Source organism: Oncorhynchus mykiss, chromosome 8, assembly GCF_057628025.1.
Source record: "Oncorhynchus mykiss isolate SJ-2025 chromosome 8, ASM5762802v1, whole genome shotgun sequence".
Lineage (NCBI taxonomy): Eukaryota > Metazoa > Chordata > Actinopteri > Salmoniformes > Salmonidae > Oncorhynchus > Oncorhynchus mykiss.
Window position 1 is genome coordinate 23,663,746 of NC_143029.1, and position 13,104 is coordinate 23,676,849.

At 44.7% G+C, this 13,104-nt stretch overlaps 1 protein-coding gene across 4 annotated transcripts in view; it reads right to left on the reverse strand.

Moving 5' to 3' along the window:
- hivep2a (HIVEP zinc finger 2a) overlaps window positions 1-9,311 on the reverse strand; it is a 96,436-nt gene extending 87,125 nt beyond the window's left edge. Inside the window, exons 1-3 of one of the 4 annotated variants that reach the window (XM_021611988.3) lie at window positions 8,829-9,193; window positions 1,386-1,501; window positions 372-446 (exon numbers count right to left, since the gene is read on the reverse strand). The gene's annotated coding sequence lies outside the window, so the exon portion shown is untranslated. Of the gene's footprint in view, window positions 1-371; window positions 447-927; window positions 1,356-1,385; window positions 1,521-8,828 lie in introns of those variants that run through there. The other 3 variants (XM_021611989.3, XM_090242966.1, XM_021611990.3) reach the window with 3 other exon arrangements.
- Window positions 9,312-13,104: the final 3,793 nt, after the last annotated feature.

A 13,104-nucleotide genomic window follows, 5' to 3' on the forward strand; every position in this document is an offset into this window, starting at 1 on the left:
CAGTAGAGTACAGTATAGATACAGTGGAGTACAGTATATATAAGTAGAGTACAGTAGAGTACAGAATAGATACAGTAGAGTACAGAATAGATACAGTAGAGTACAGGTAGAGTACAGTATATATACAGTAGAGTACAGTATAGATACAGTAGAGTACAGAATAGATACAGTAGAGTACAGTACAGATACAGCAGAGTACAGTATAGATACAGTAGAGTGCAGTATAGATACAGTAGAGTACCGTAGAGTACTGTAGAGATACAGTATAGATACAGTAGTATACAGTATAGATACAGTAGAGTACAGTAGAGCACAGTACAGATACAGTAGAGTACAGTGGAGATACAGTAGATTACAGTACGGGAACGTACCTCTGGGATTTGACAGGCGACTTCTGCCTGGCAGTCCTGGCAAGCCTATCCAGGCACACACCCTCTTCACACGCCCTGTGATCGGGAGAGAGGGATACGAAGCTGTCAGGAATATACAGACTAGTGGCTAAACGTGCATGACCATGCACAAAGACGACACATAGACAAACACTGTGAAAGTGTTGAATAAAATGACAACTAAAAGGTATTGGTAGTCATGTATATTCTGCCCAAAGTGAACAGTGGACTTGCTCTCCACATTGTTCCTCTGTGTATCTGTGCCTGTCAGTCTGCCACGCTCCTCTTCATCCTTTGGGTGGCGTGGTGGAGCCTCAACCACCATGCGTGAGAGACCCTCTCTGTCCTCTGATGTCACCTCACCCCCCTACACTGATGAGGCAGGTGACAAGAGCAGCACCGAGACACTCTGACAAGAGCTCTCTCTCTCTCTGTATCGCCCACTCCCTATATCTCTCTTTAACTCGCTCCCTTCATCTCTATGTCTCTCCCGACATTATTCAGTGGTATTCAATTCCCAAGCTCCCCAGCAGCCCACCTGACACGGTGTCCTCTGCATCCCTCCAGCGCTGGGGAGCCTCGGGGGAGAGGGGTGGGGGGGTACAAATCACAGCCGCACCGAACCCGAGTCTCACAAGCCTCTACGAGCGCCACTCAAACGGCTCTAAGAGGAGCTTATTCCCTTCTACTGTCTGCAGCCCTCCCTCTTTCTCTAGCCCGCCTGCGCGCTCACTCGCTCTCTCTCTCTCTTGCTCTGCTTCTAGCGCTGCTCGCTGCTCAGAGGCTGGAGCAAAGAACGATCACATTTCTTCAGCATAAACAGCTGTGGTCTGATTGGCTGGATGGGAGCGGAGGAGGCATCAATGGAGCCAGCAACACTCCAGCAGTGGCTGCTGGCAGAGTGCGGACATAAAAGTAGGTCTCAGCTGGTTCTACCACTACAGAAAGCCATAGAAAAGAAAGAAAGAGGGGGAGAGGAAGAAAGAAAGAGACTACCTCTTTCTGAGCGCAGGAAGGAGGGAGGCCACAAGTGTTTCCTGTTGTGCAGCCAAGGAGAGCGACTTGCGAGGACGTCACACAGCGTTCACACTCCTCCAGGGCATCGGCACAGCCTGCCAAGGAAATACACTCCTTTCAGACACCCAGAAAAGGAGGAGCAGGAGAAGGATCAGGACGAGAACAACACAAAGACTACTCCGTGTGTTCACTCTCAGTCACAGATCAAATCAAATCTTATTGGTTGCATACACATATTTAGCAGATGTTATTGCTGGTGAAGCGAAATGCTTGTGTTCCTAGCTCCAACAGTGCAGTAATTACAAACAATTCACAACAATACACACAGATCTAAAAGTAGAAGAATGGAACTAAGAAATATATATATGTGATGGGATGTATAGGCATTATAGACATTATGGACAGTACGTGGATAGAATATTTAGTATATCTGTAGAATACATAGGATAGAATAGTAAATATACAGCAATAGTTGAATAGGATGGAATTGCCTAGAATACAGAATATAGATATGAAATGAGTAAAACAATATGTAAACATTATTAAAGTGACCAGTGATTCCATGTCTATGTACATAGGGCAGCATCCTCAAAGGTGCAGGGTAGAGTAACCAGGTGGTAGCCGGCTAGTGACAGTGATTACATTTCAGGCCAGGGTACTGGGCGGAGGCCGGCTAGTGACAGTGATTACATTTCAGGCCAGGGTACTGGGCGGAGGCCGGCTAGTGACAGTGATTACATTTCAGGCCAGGGTACTGGGCGGAGGCCGGCTAGTGACAGTGATTACATTTCAGGCCAGGGTACTGGGCGGAGGTCGGCTAGTGACAGTGATTACATTTCAGGCCAGGGTACTGGGCGGAGGCCGGCTAGTGACAGTGATTACATTTCAGGCCAGGGTACTGGGCGGAGGCCGGCTAGTGACAGTGATTACATTTCAGGCCAGGGTACTGGGCGGAGGCCGGCTAGTGACAGTGATTACATTTCAGGCCAGGGTACTGGGCGGAGGTCGGCTAGTGACAGTGATTACATTTCAGGCCAGGGTACTGGGTGGAGGCCGGCTAGTGACAGTGATTACAGTTCAGGCCAGGGTACTGGGCGTAGGCCGGCTAGTGACAGTGATTACATTTCAGGCCAGGGTACTGCGCGGAGGCCGGCTAGTGACAGTGATTACAGTTCAGGCCAGGGTACTGGGTGGAGGCCGGCTAGTGACAGTGATTACATTTCAGGCCAGGGTACTGCGCGGAGGCCGGCTAGTGGTGACTATTTAACAGTCTGATGGCCTTGAGATAGAAGCTGTTTTTCAGTCCCTCTGTACCTGCTTTGATGCACCTGTACTACTGACCTCGTCTTCTGATGTGCCTCCTCTGCTGGCCCTCAGTGCCCATGTCCTACTCCACTGACAGGGGTTCACTTTTAGACACATAGCCCTGTGTGTGGGTGAATGTGCTATTTGTCACAGTGATCTATGATGTGGGTGAGTGTCATTACTCAGCTGTGAATATTCCCATCCAGCCACTCTACCCCTGTCTGCACTGACACCCAGCTAGGGGCCAATTACACTGTGAACCATTAGTGAAGGGGGGGGGGGGGGGGGGATCGGCACCGTTGCATATCGGGATAATATTTTTGACGATATATAGTATCGTTATGACAATATCACAATATATATTTTTTGCGCTAATTGGCTGTACCTGCACCAAAACGACAGTGTTTTCCCTTCATAGCCTGTTCTCCATCTTCTTTTTAAATAGGGAGCCCATTTGTTTTCAGCACTTTTATTTCCATGACTGATCAACACTTGTTTTCTCATGGCTCTCTCTTGTCCCTCTGCAGCAATGTGTTTGGAACATTGAATCTCAATAAAATCACAGCATCGAATCGCAACACATATCGTATCGGCACTGAAGTATCGTGATAATATTGTATCGTGAAGTCCCTGGCAATTCCCAGCCCTAGAAATCACCACTTTAATCAAAGAAAACACTGTTGTTTAAAGAAAGCAAATACGACAAGAATCTACAATTAGATGTGTGCAGGGTTTTCCTTTCTTCGTTTAAGGAACGTTTGTCACAAGGCACAAGAGGAAGAATAAAACTAGTCGCCATATTTTTCTACTAATTCTCTCTCTTTTAAAGGGTCTTCTCACTTTCATTAGCCTTGAACAGCTTGCTATCACTTCACTGTTGGCTACAGTCACAGAGCACATTTGCAGCTGTTATAATGCCATCTGACGCTCATTTTCTCCAGATGCCCGGCCGCCCCTAGGCAAACATGGGCCATAACACTAGAGGAAGGCAACAGAAGTCACATTCTGTTGGCCCAGCGCTAGCTCAACAGAGCTAGCTCAACAGAGCTAGCGCTGGGCTAACAGAGTGACAGAGTCGCCTTGTAGAGTGACCTTGTAAAGTGTCAGAGTCGCCTTGGTTACCAGTGTTGTTTCCTCCTCCTTCCACTGCTGCTCCAGGGGAGGTGTAGTCAGCACCACATGCCGCCACCCCCTCCTTCCTCCTCCCTCCTCTCCCTCCCCTCCCCTCCCCTACACTGCCTCCTGGCTCCGCAGGTGCACATGTACAGCTAATAGGGGAAACCACAGAGCAGGTTGAGTGTTTAGCAGGGTGAGCCACTGAACCCAGTCGGCCCATTTAAGTGTGTGCGGTGCACGGAGCACGGTGCTGGTGACACGGCCACAGCTCAGGCTGAATAATTCAAAGGGCCCCAGTCACATACACACTGCTGGGGATTACACACACGCATTACATAGAGATTCTGTACTGTAGAGGGGTGAACCTGAACACAGTCACCTGTGTCGGTGCTGTTTTTGTTATTGTGATCACATGATTGTGAAGATTTCAAGCCATGGTCAGGCTCCTGTCTGTGCAACGGTGCTATTTTCAGTTACAGACATTTCCGTGGCATCAGATGTAGGATGCAGGTGTCTGAGTGTTCTGATTGTTAAGTGAACACATTTCTAGCAAGCCACACCACAGACCTAACCACCCATTGGAATATAACCTGGATAAACAGTCTCAAAATGTACACATCATACAACTACACAGTCACAATGTCCCCATCTCTGACCCACCTCTCTAACCAGTTGACCCGTCTGACCATCTCATACGTTTGAAGACGTTGTTTGGACCCACAATGAAAAAGTGTGAGATCAAAGGGACCGACTAGTCTGAAGGTCATTCAGATGCTTGGACCTTTGAGTCATCATGACTCATTGGTGCAACTGGAAATCATTCTTCTAGTAATCAGAACACCATCTCTTCCTCACACACATATAAACACACACACGCACGCACACACACACACACGCACGCACGCACGCGCGCGCGCGCACACACACACACACACACACACACTAACAAACAGTTATTCTATAATATAACTCACATAATCTTACTTGTGATATTGTTTCTCTTTAATTCTTTTTCTATTTCTATTCATTCTTCTTACGTTTTTTGTTAAATTATTTTAGTAAATACTTTAACACCTATTTTTCTTAAAGCCTATTGTTGGTTAAGGGCTTGTAAGTACGCATTTCACTGTAAGGTCTACCTGTTGCATTCGGCGCATGTGACAAATAACATTTGATTGGAATTGATTTGATTACGTGGGAGTCCCCATGTAGATTGGGATGGGGGACAACAGACAGAGGTTAGAGCGTGAGACAGACAGATTACTCAGAGGATTTAGAGGAGGCCAGACACCGCTCAGGTATGAGTCACTGTCATCTTCCCATCACTGAAGAGTGTATATGGAGACCAAGATACTTAGGACCCTATGCGCAGTAATAACCTAGCACCCCAGTCTCCTGAGCTATACACTACACATAATACACGCAGAACCACAAGGTTTAGATATCATGGCCTTTCCTTCCCTCTCTGGGATATCAAGTCATTTAATGTGTTGTCCTTTGAAACTACAACGTGAGAGTGAATCTTCCACAATGACAAAGATGCAAAGTGGACCACCTCTTTCCAGGCTGTGTGTGTCCCGTGTTCTGTGTGTATTCAGGGCTGTAGCTCAAAGGCAGAGAGGGACAGGAGCCGACAATGTATTTACCCCACCACAGAAGGTGTGACTGTATCATTAACCCGCAAGTGCCAAATGATCCACAGTGTCTCTGCACAGTACCGGAAAGCCTCTTATGGGTATTTTGGGACTGATGAATCTACAGTAGCGCTGAAAGAAAGTTTCACGATAGGCCAGCTCCCTAACCAGAGGCACAAAACAGAAACCGTCCATACACAAAGAGATGGGTAGAGTTCTTCATTCACTGCTAAGTGCCTATTGTTAAAATTGTGCAATATCATATTATTCCAGGCTCACAACCTCTCCGTCCTCCTCTCACAGTCAGTTTGCTGGTACAGCGGAAGACACACTACAATGTATGTGCAGTATGATAAAAGATATCCCATTCCTCTCCTACGACGCTGCTGTGGGACAGATGATACCGTATGTAGGTTGGTCTTTCAGAATGAATTCCCAGTGCTTGATGGATATCTACAGTGCAGCTCTACTGCTCCCTGCCTTTGGCTGGTGGTGGCTAACCTGAATTATATCCATTCAGTCATATCATGCTCAACAAAGGTGAATTACAATGATGGGACTGTAGGTTATAGCTGTATCTGCAATAAAGCAATGTAGGATATCTAAATGAAGGTATTGTAGGATAAACAGATTCAAATCTACAGTGCCTTGCGAAAGTATTCGGCCCCCTTGAACTTTGCGACCTTTTGCCACATTTCAGGCTTCAAACATAAAGATATAAAACTGTATTTTTTTGTGAAGAATCAACAACAAGTGGGACACAATCATGAAGTGGAACAACATTTATTGGATATTTCAAACTTTTTTAACAAATCAAAAACTGAAAAATTGGGCGTGCAGAATTATTCAGCCCCTTTACTTTCAGTGCAGCAAACTCTCTCCAGAAGTTCAGTGAGGATCTCTGAATGATCCAATGTTGACCTAAATGACTAATGATGATAAATACAATCCACCTGTGTGTAATCAAGTCTCCGTATAAATGCTCCTGCACTGTGATAGTCTCAGAGGTCCGTTAAAAGCGCAGAGAGCATCATGAAGAACAAGGAACACACCAGGCAGGTCCGAGATACTGTTGTGAAGAAGTTTAAAGCCGGATTTGGATACAAAAAGATTTCCCAAGCTTTAAACATCCCAAGGAGCACTGTGCAAGCGATAATATTGAAATGGAAGGAGTATCAGACCACTGCAAATCTACCAAGACCTGGCCGTCCCTCTAAACTTTCAGCTCATACAAGGAGAAGACTGATCAGAGATGCAGCCAAGAGGCCCATGATCACTCTGGATGAACTGCAGAGATCTACAGCTGAGGTGGGAGACTCTGTCCATAGGACAACAATCAGTCGTATATTGCACAAATCTGGCCTTTATGGAAGAGTGGCAAGAAGAAAGCCATTTCTTAAAGATATCCATAAAAAGTGTTGTTTAAAGTTTGCCACAAGCCACCTGGGAGACACACCAAACATGTGGAAGAAGGTGCTCTGGTCAGATGAAACCAAAATTGAACTTTTTGGCAACAATGCAAAACGTTATGTTTGGCGTAAAAGCAACACAGCTGAACACACCATCCCCACTGTCAAACATGGTGGTGGCAGCATCATGGTTTGGGCCTGCTTTTCTTCAGCAGGGACAGGGAAGATGGTTAAAATTGATGGGAAGATGGATGGAGCCAAATACAGGACCATTCTGGAAGAAAACCTGATGGAGTCTGCAAAAGACCTGAGACTGGGACGGAGATTTGTCTTCCAACAAGACAATGATCCAAAACATAAAGCAAAATCTACAATGGAATGGTTCAAAAATAAACATATCCAGGTGTTAGAATGGCCAAGTCAAAGTCCAGACCTGAATCCAATCGAGAATCTGTGGAAAGAACTGAAAACTGCTGTTCACAAATGCTCTCCATCCAACCTCACTGAGCTCGAGCTGTTTTGCAAGGAGGAATGGGAAGAAATGTCAGTCTCTCTATGTGCAAAACTGATAGACATTCCCCAAGCGACTTACAGCTGTAATCGCAGCAAAAGGTGGCGCTACAAAGTATTAACTTAAGGGGGCTGAATAATTTTGCACGCCCAATTTTTCAGTTTTTGATTTGTTAAAAAAGTTTGAAATATCCAATAAATGTCGTTCCACTTCATGATTGTGTCCCACTTGTTGTTGATTCTTCACAAAAAAATACAGTTTTATATCTTTATGTTTGAAGCCTGACATGTGGCAAAAGGTCACAAAGTTTAAAGGGGCCGAATACTTTCGCAAGGCACTGTACCACCGGGTGATATAGGCCTCAATTGCGGGACCATGTTAATAGGCTGTTACCATGGAGGCAAAGGGTTGAATGTCTCATGGGAGAACCTGTTGCATGTTGATGGATAGTTCTGCTGTGCTGATTTAAAAACAAACACCAGTCACTGTCGTGATGACAGACTGAAATATGGAGTGACAATATGTACAGTTTGAGGACACACCAGGTAAATGGGTTCAATTGGGTCAAGCATAATAACAGCAAGACAGTTTAGACTGATACTAGATGCACAAGAGAACTGACCTCTCTAGAGTACCTTCCAATAAAAGCCTTTGAAATATTTGCTTTCTATGAGGAAAATATGATAATAGAAATGCATGTTGAGCAAATGGTTGAGAGGAAATAACATTTAGGCTACTGAACAAAATAAACAAGCAAAGCAGAAAATTATAACTCTTAACATCACTAGCTCTGTGCATTGGCTAAAAGCTGGGTACTATGATGCATACATAACCCATGCCTAGTCCATGCGTAATATATGTCTAATTAATAGGCTCCAAGTCTGACTTACGAAACATGAATAAAGTCACTTTTTTTCATGTTAATATTGTATTTTCAACAGAAAGACGGAGACGATCAGCGGCAGAGAACCCCCTTGATGGGCCCCGATCTTGACGGCGAACACGTCATGGAACATTCCCGGAACGGGCCAGCGTACCACCCACCATCCCTCTCATAGACACACACACGTTCAAGCACAGAAACATACGACGTACATAGAATTACAGACCACAACAGTCAACACGGATACAACACTATGTACAGATAGGTGACAATGACAGAGGGGTGTACATGGCCTTGACTGTTCTGCAGAGAGAGAGAAAAACACAATCTTCCTGCCATGAATCCTGCTTCATACTGTAGCTAGGTTTTACAAGCCATTTGCCCGCTGCATTGGCTGTGCAAATTCCTTAGGATATTACGCAACATTCCTAATCTGCATGCAAAGCACTGGGTATTCCCCACATAGCTATCGTAATAAATAGAACAAACACTATAGATTTTTCGTTGCAAAACAACGAAATTGTACACTGGAAGTCAACTGACAGCTTCTATTTAGTCACTTACCGTGTCACACTTCAGGTGCCGTGCAAAAACCCACGTCCGGTAAAATCCCAAATAAATTACAACCTATGACAACGCTCTTGACACTTCGCTAATTGTCGGATAAAAGCCTCCCAAGACTGAAGAGTGAAAAATTAAACAAGAATTAGCACCAAAAAAAGATCGACTTCCGTATGACTATTCTAAAGCCTTATGCTGCTACTAAATGAAGACACCTTGTGAGTAAAACATCCTCCTCGACACGATTTTTCAGTTTGTGAGGAAGACGCCGAAGCTATTATTCCTGGCACAACTTCCCAGAATAGAACATCTGAGAGAGGGAGAGGGGAGAGCGAAAGACAGAGGTAGAGAGAGAGGGAGTGAGTGACAGTGTTTGGTGCGTGACGTCATCGGATCCCCCAGCTCGGCCCAGAGAGAGAGGCAGAAGCCATGGAGCGAAGCAGTGTGAGGAGGGAGAGGGACAGGGAGAATCCGGCCCCGTCCTCCTTTCAACGGAGCTCTGCACAAAGGGAACTCCCTCAGCGGCGCGCCCGGGGACGTGACACGCAAACAGACAGAGTACATTTCATGCGAGGCCCAATTTGATGTATTTTCATTCATTTATTCTGGCCTCTATTCATATAAAAATATGTATCTAGCATATCTTATAAAATACCATGGTGCAATTACTGTGTGCCTGCCACTACAGTCACTGTTGCCACAGTGAATGTAATTCAATATAGGTGTAAACGCTCTTTATTCTCAGGGTACACTATGCAACCCGTTTATTTAGTCTGCCTCTTCATATGTTCCAGTGAAAATGATTCTCTACATGCAGTGGGGGTTCAAGCTTGTATGGCTCCCTGGGCGAACCTCCCCCTTCAGCCGCCCCCCCCCCCCCCCCCCAAAAAAACTGTCATTTTTATTCAGACATTTGTAACAACACAAATAAATAATCATAACATTTAAAACTATATAAATATAAACATATATCAAAAAGAAGAAACAGAGACAAATAGACACAAGTTTGTGTTGATTTGGCACTGAGCATCAATACATTACCCTTCCCCCAACACTGTCAACCAAGAGCCAAGACTAAACCAGTTCACCTTGGTGGTGTGCAGACTGGTTTTATATTATTCTTAACCATTTCCAGCAAACCAGAAAAAAAATCAACAATATGTCTGTGAAACTATATATTCACAGTATTATGAATGAATTGTGTTTTATTTGGTAGCATTTCGTAGTGTGACTGATTTGACTAATTGCATTAGTACTGTACAAAGTTAGAGGTGAGCTATTTGATATATTCCCCTGTTCCCCCTACCTCGGGCTTCCAATGGGGAGACCTGAGGTCAACCTACCCCCGCCCCCCTCCCCATCTCATACCTCTGAGTGGGAGACCTTCCCAGGCAGTAGCCTGCCTAGCTCACCAACTAGAATCAGGGCTCCCACTCCGACAAGGTTAATTGACCCACAGTTCCACACAGTGACATTATATCATCGACGTGACGTGCAAATGCGCGATAGAAAACCGGTCACGTAAATGTCACCATTCCACTTTTTTTTTGTGCGGGCGCCCCGGGAAAATGCCGCGCTGGGTCGGCTATACCTAAATCCGCCACTGTCTACATGAGAGTACACGCTTCTCTTTGAGCTGTATACTTCAGGAACCCCTTAAACAATTACAGAATGTGTTAGGCAAGTAAATTGAAAAGTCCATTCATTATCAACAGTCTACGGCAGTCCATTGGTAGTTCAAAAGCAAAAGGACAAAGTGAAGGGAAATGAAGAGGCCTATGGGTGCTAATGGTTTCATCTGCATGAGACTATGGTCACCATGCATTATAAAAACGGAATAACACCCGATGCTACTTATGTAGCCTATGTTAGACTGCATGTGCATCAATAGAACAACAATAGGCTCACCCTATATTATCTGAAGCTAAAACCCAATAGAATCACAGGGTAGTTACAAAGGTAAGTGTAACGTAGGTATTAGGGACATAGCCTTGCTGGCCAAAGTCCTCACATAGGGTGTTCCAGTCATTTCGATAGCCCTAATTATTCAAACACAAAATTATTGATTTGACTCTAGATATTATCGCAAGAGTGAATGTCTATAAATAACCAGACCACCACAACAGCCATCATGAGACATCCAGTAAACTCATCCTCTTTTGGTAAACACATGAGCCAGTCCTTAGGAGCGAGGTAACACAACTCCTCAATGAAAGTGAGTGTGTCTAATACAGCCTATGCTTTCTTTGGCCTGGGCCCTGGTACTGTGTGTGTGTGTGTGTGTGTGTGTGTGTGTGTGTGTGTGTGTGTGTGTGTGTGTGTGTGTGTGTGTGTGTGTGTGTGTGTGTGTGTGTGTGTGTGTGTGTGTGTGTGTGTGTGTGTGATGTGTGTGTGTGTGTGTGTGTGTGTGTTGTACATATATAGAGTTAAGTGGATTATCAGCTAGAACAAGAGTGGCTTACAGTCTCTGGTAGCTCATGGCCATATCATATCAGCTGTGGCTTGGGACTCCCCATGGAGACCTCCTCTCTGTAATCTTTAGAAAGCCATTCCCAAGGGAGATCAGCTCCCATGGCCCTAAACAAACTGTCTTTAAATCATGGCTGGTCTTCTAGGAGTAATATTGTCATACTGCTCAAGGGCTGACTAGTAAGAGATAGTGTGCCTATACGTCAATATGACTCACATGCATAAATACATGACACATAAAAAAGCTAAACGTTATCCAACATAACATTTTAAAAACGTTAACCAACACTGCTACTAAACCCCTTTAAACTATCTCTGGTGAAACAACACCAAGAGAAAGAACCTGTCCTCTTGACCACAAAAGGCATGTTAGAACAGTGTCTTTCCTCTGGGTTATCTAACATCGTTGGTACAGTATTCCTAGAAGGTGATGTCAAAGCTGCTGGTACGAGTACCTGCAAGAGTCTCATATTTTGACATTCATCCAAGGACCCCTGAGGGTATTCCCACAGATCAAGTTTTTTGTACTCTGACTTAGTCACTGAAACGTAATGGCCCAAGAACCAAGCAGTTGATGATACTTGTTAAAACACGGTGACAGATTTTATTATGAATGTCTAAAATATATTAAATTGTAACCCCATATTAATTATACATAATCACAACAAATGATGATACTATGGCCTTTACTGTTACATACTTCGAGCTCCTACTCATTAAGCTCATTTGTAACTGATCCTGAGACAAGCCCCTTGAATGTCTTCTTCGCTGTGTAATGGCTTAGATAGAACACAGCATGTCCATTGAAGGCCTGTCCGCTCCATTCACAACACATTGTACACAGTCATCAAACAGGCCACTTCCTGAAGCACACAGAGGCACTGGAGACCATTTCCATGCCTGTAGTCCTGCTGCAGTATCATCGAAAGCATTATAAAGTTCCTCAGAACAACGCACACTCACACACACACACAGACACATTCTTGCCCTCAGGCACATGTCCAGTGGCTGCAACCAGTGCCTCTGAAACAATGAGGTCTCAACAGCTGATGTATTGTCAGTGCTTACTCACTGGGCATGGGCACCACCCTCTCAGGCTCCACACCTAGTTGTACCCAGCAATAATCTGCTGCTATTGTGCAAGTTCAGCTCCTCTGATTAGCTCTAACACTCAGTGCTGTGTCACACATTCCCTGGAATCCCAGCTTCACCTCTCTCTCTCTCTCTCTCTCTCTCTCTCTCTCTCTCTCTCTCTCTCTCTCTCTCTCTCTCTCTCTCTCTCTCTCTCTCTCTCTCTCTCTCTCTCTCTCTCTCTCTCTCTCTCTCTCTCTCTCTCTCTCTCTCTCTCTCTCTCTCTCAGGAAATGACATAAGGATATACTGTACATGTGCTACACTATGACAAAGGTCATTTTGTGTGAGTGATAAGGCAGGGCACTAACGCAGCATGACTGGTGGCCACTGGTGAATCCTCAAGGAAGAGCTGCTTTCATCTCTTGCTCCCAGGCTGTAAAACAGTCAGTAAAAACTGCACTAGGCTGATGGGTGACTATGATAAAACAACCCAGGTTTCTTTACACATACCTGAGAAAGGGACAACACTTCTCACTGATAGGATAGACAAACACATATGAAACATATTTAATTCAATTCAATTGTTATTATTGAATGGAGTAGTATTTTCACTTTTACATACCAAGAGTTGTCAGTTTATTCAACACTATTGTTTGAATGGCAGTTGCATAATTGTGTTGAGTCACGAAATAGCAAACCAAATGGAAAATGTTATCAAAAATGACACTTAGCGTGCC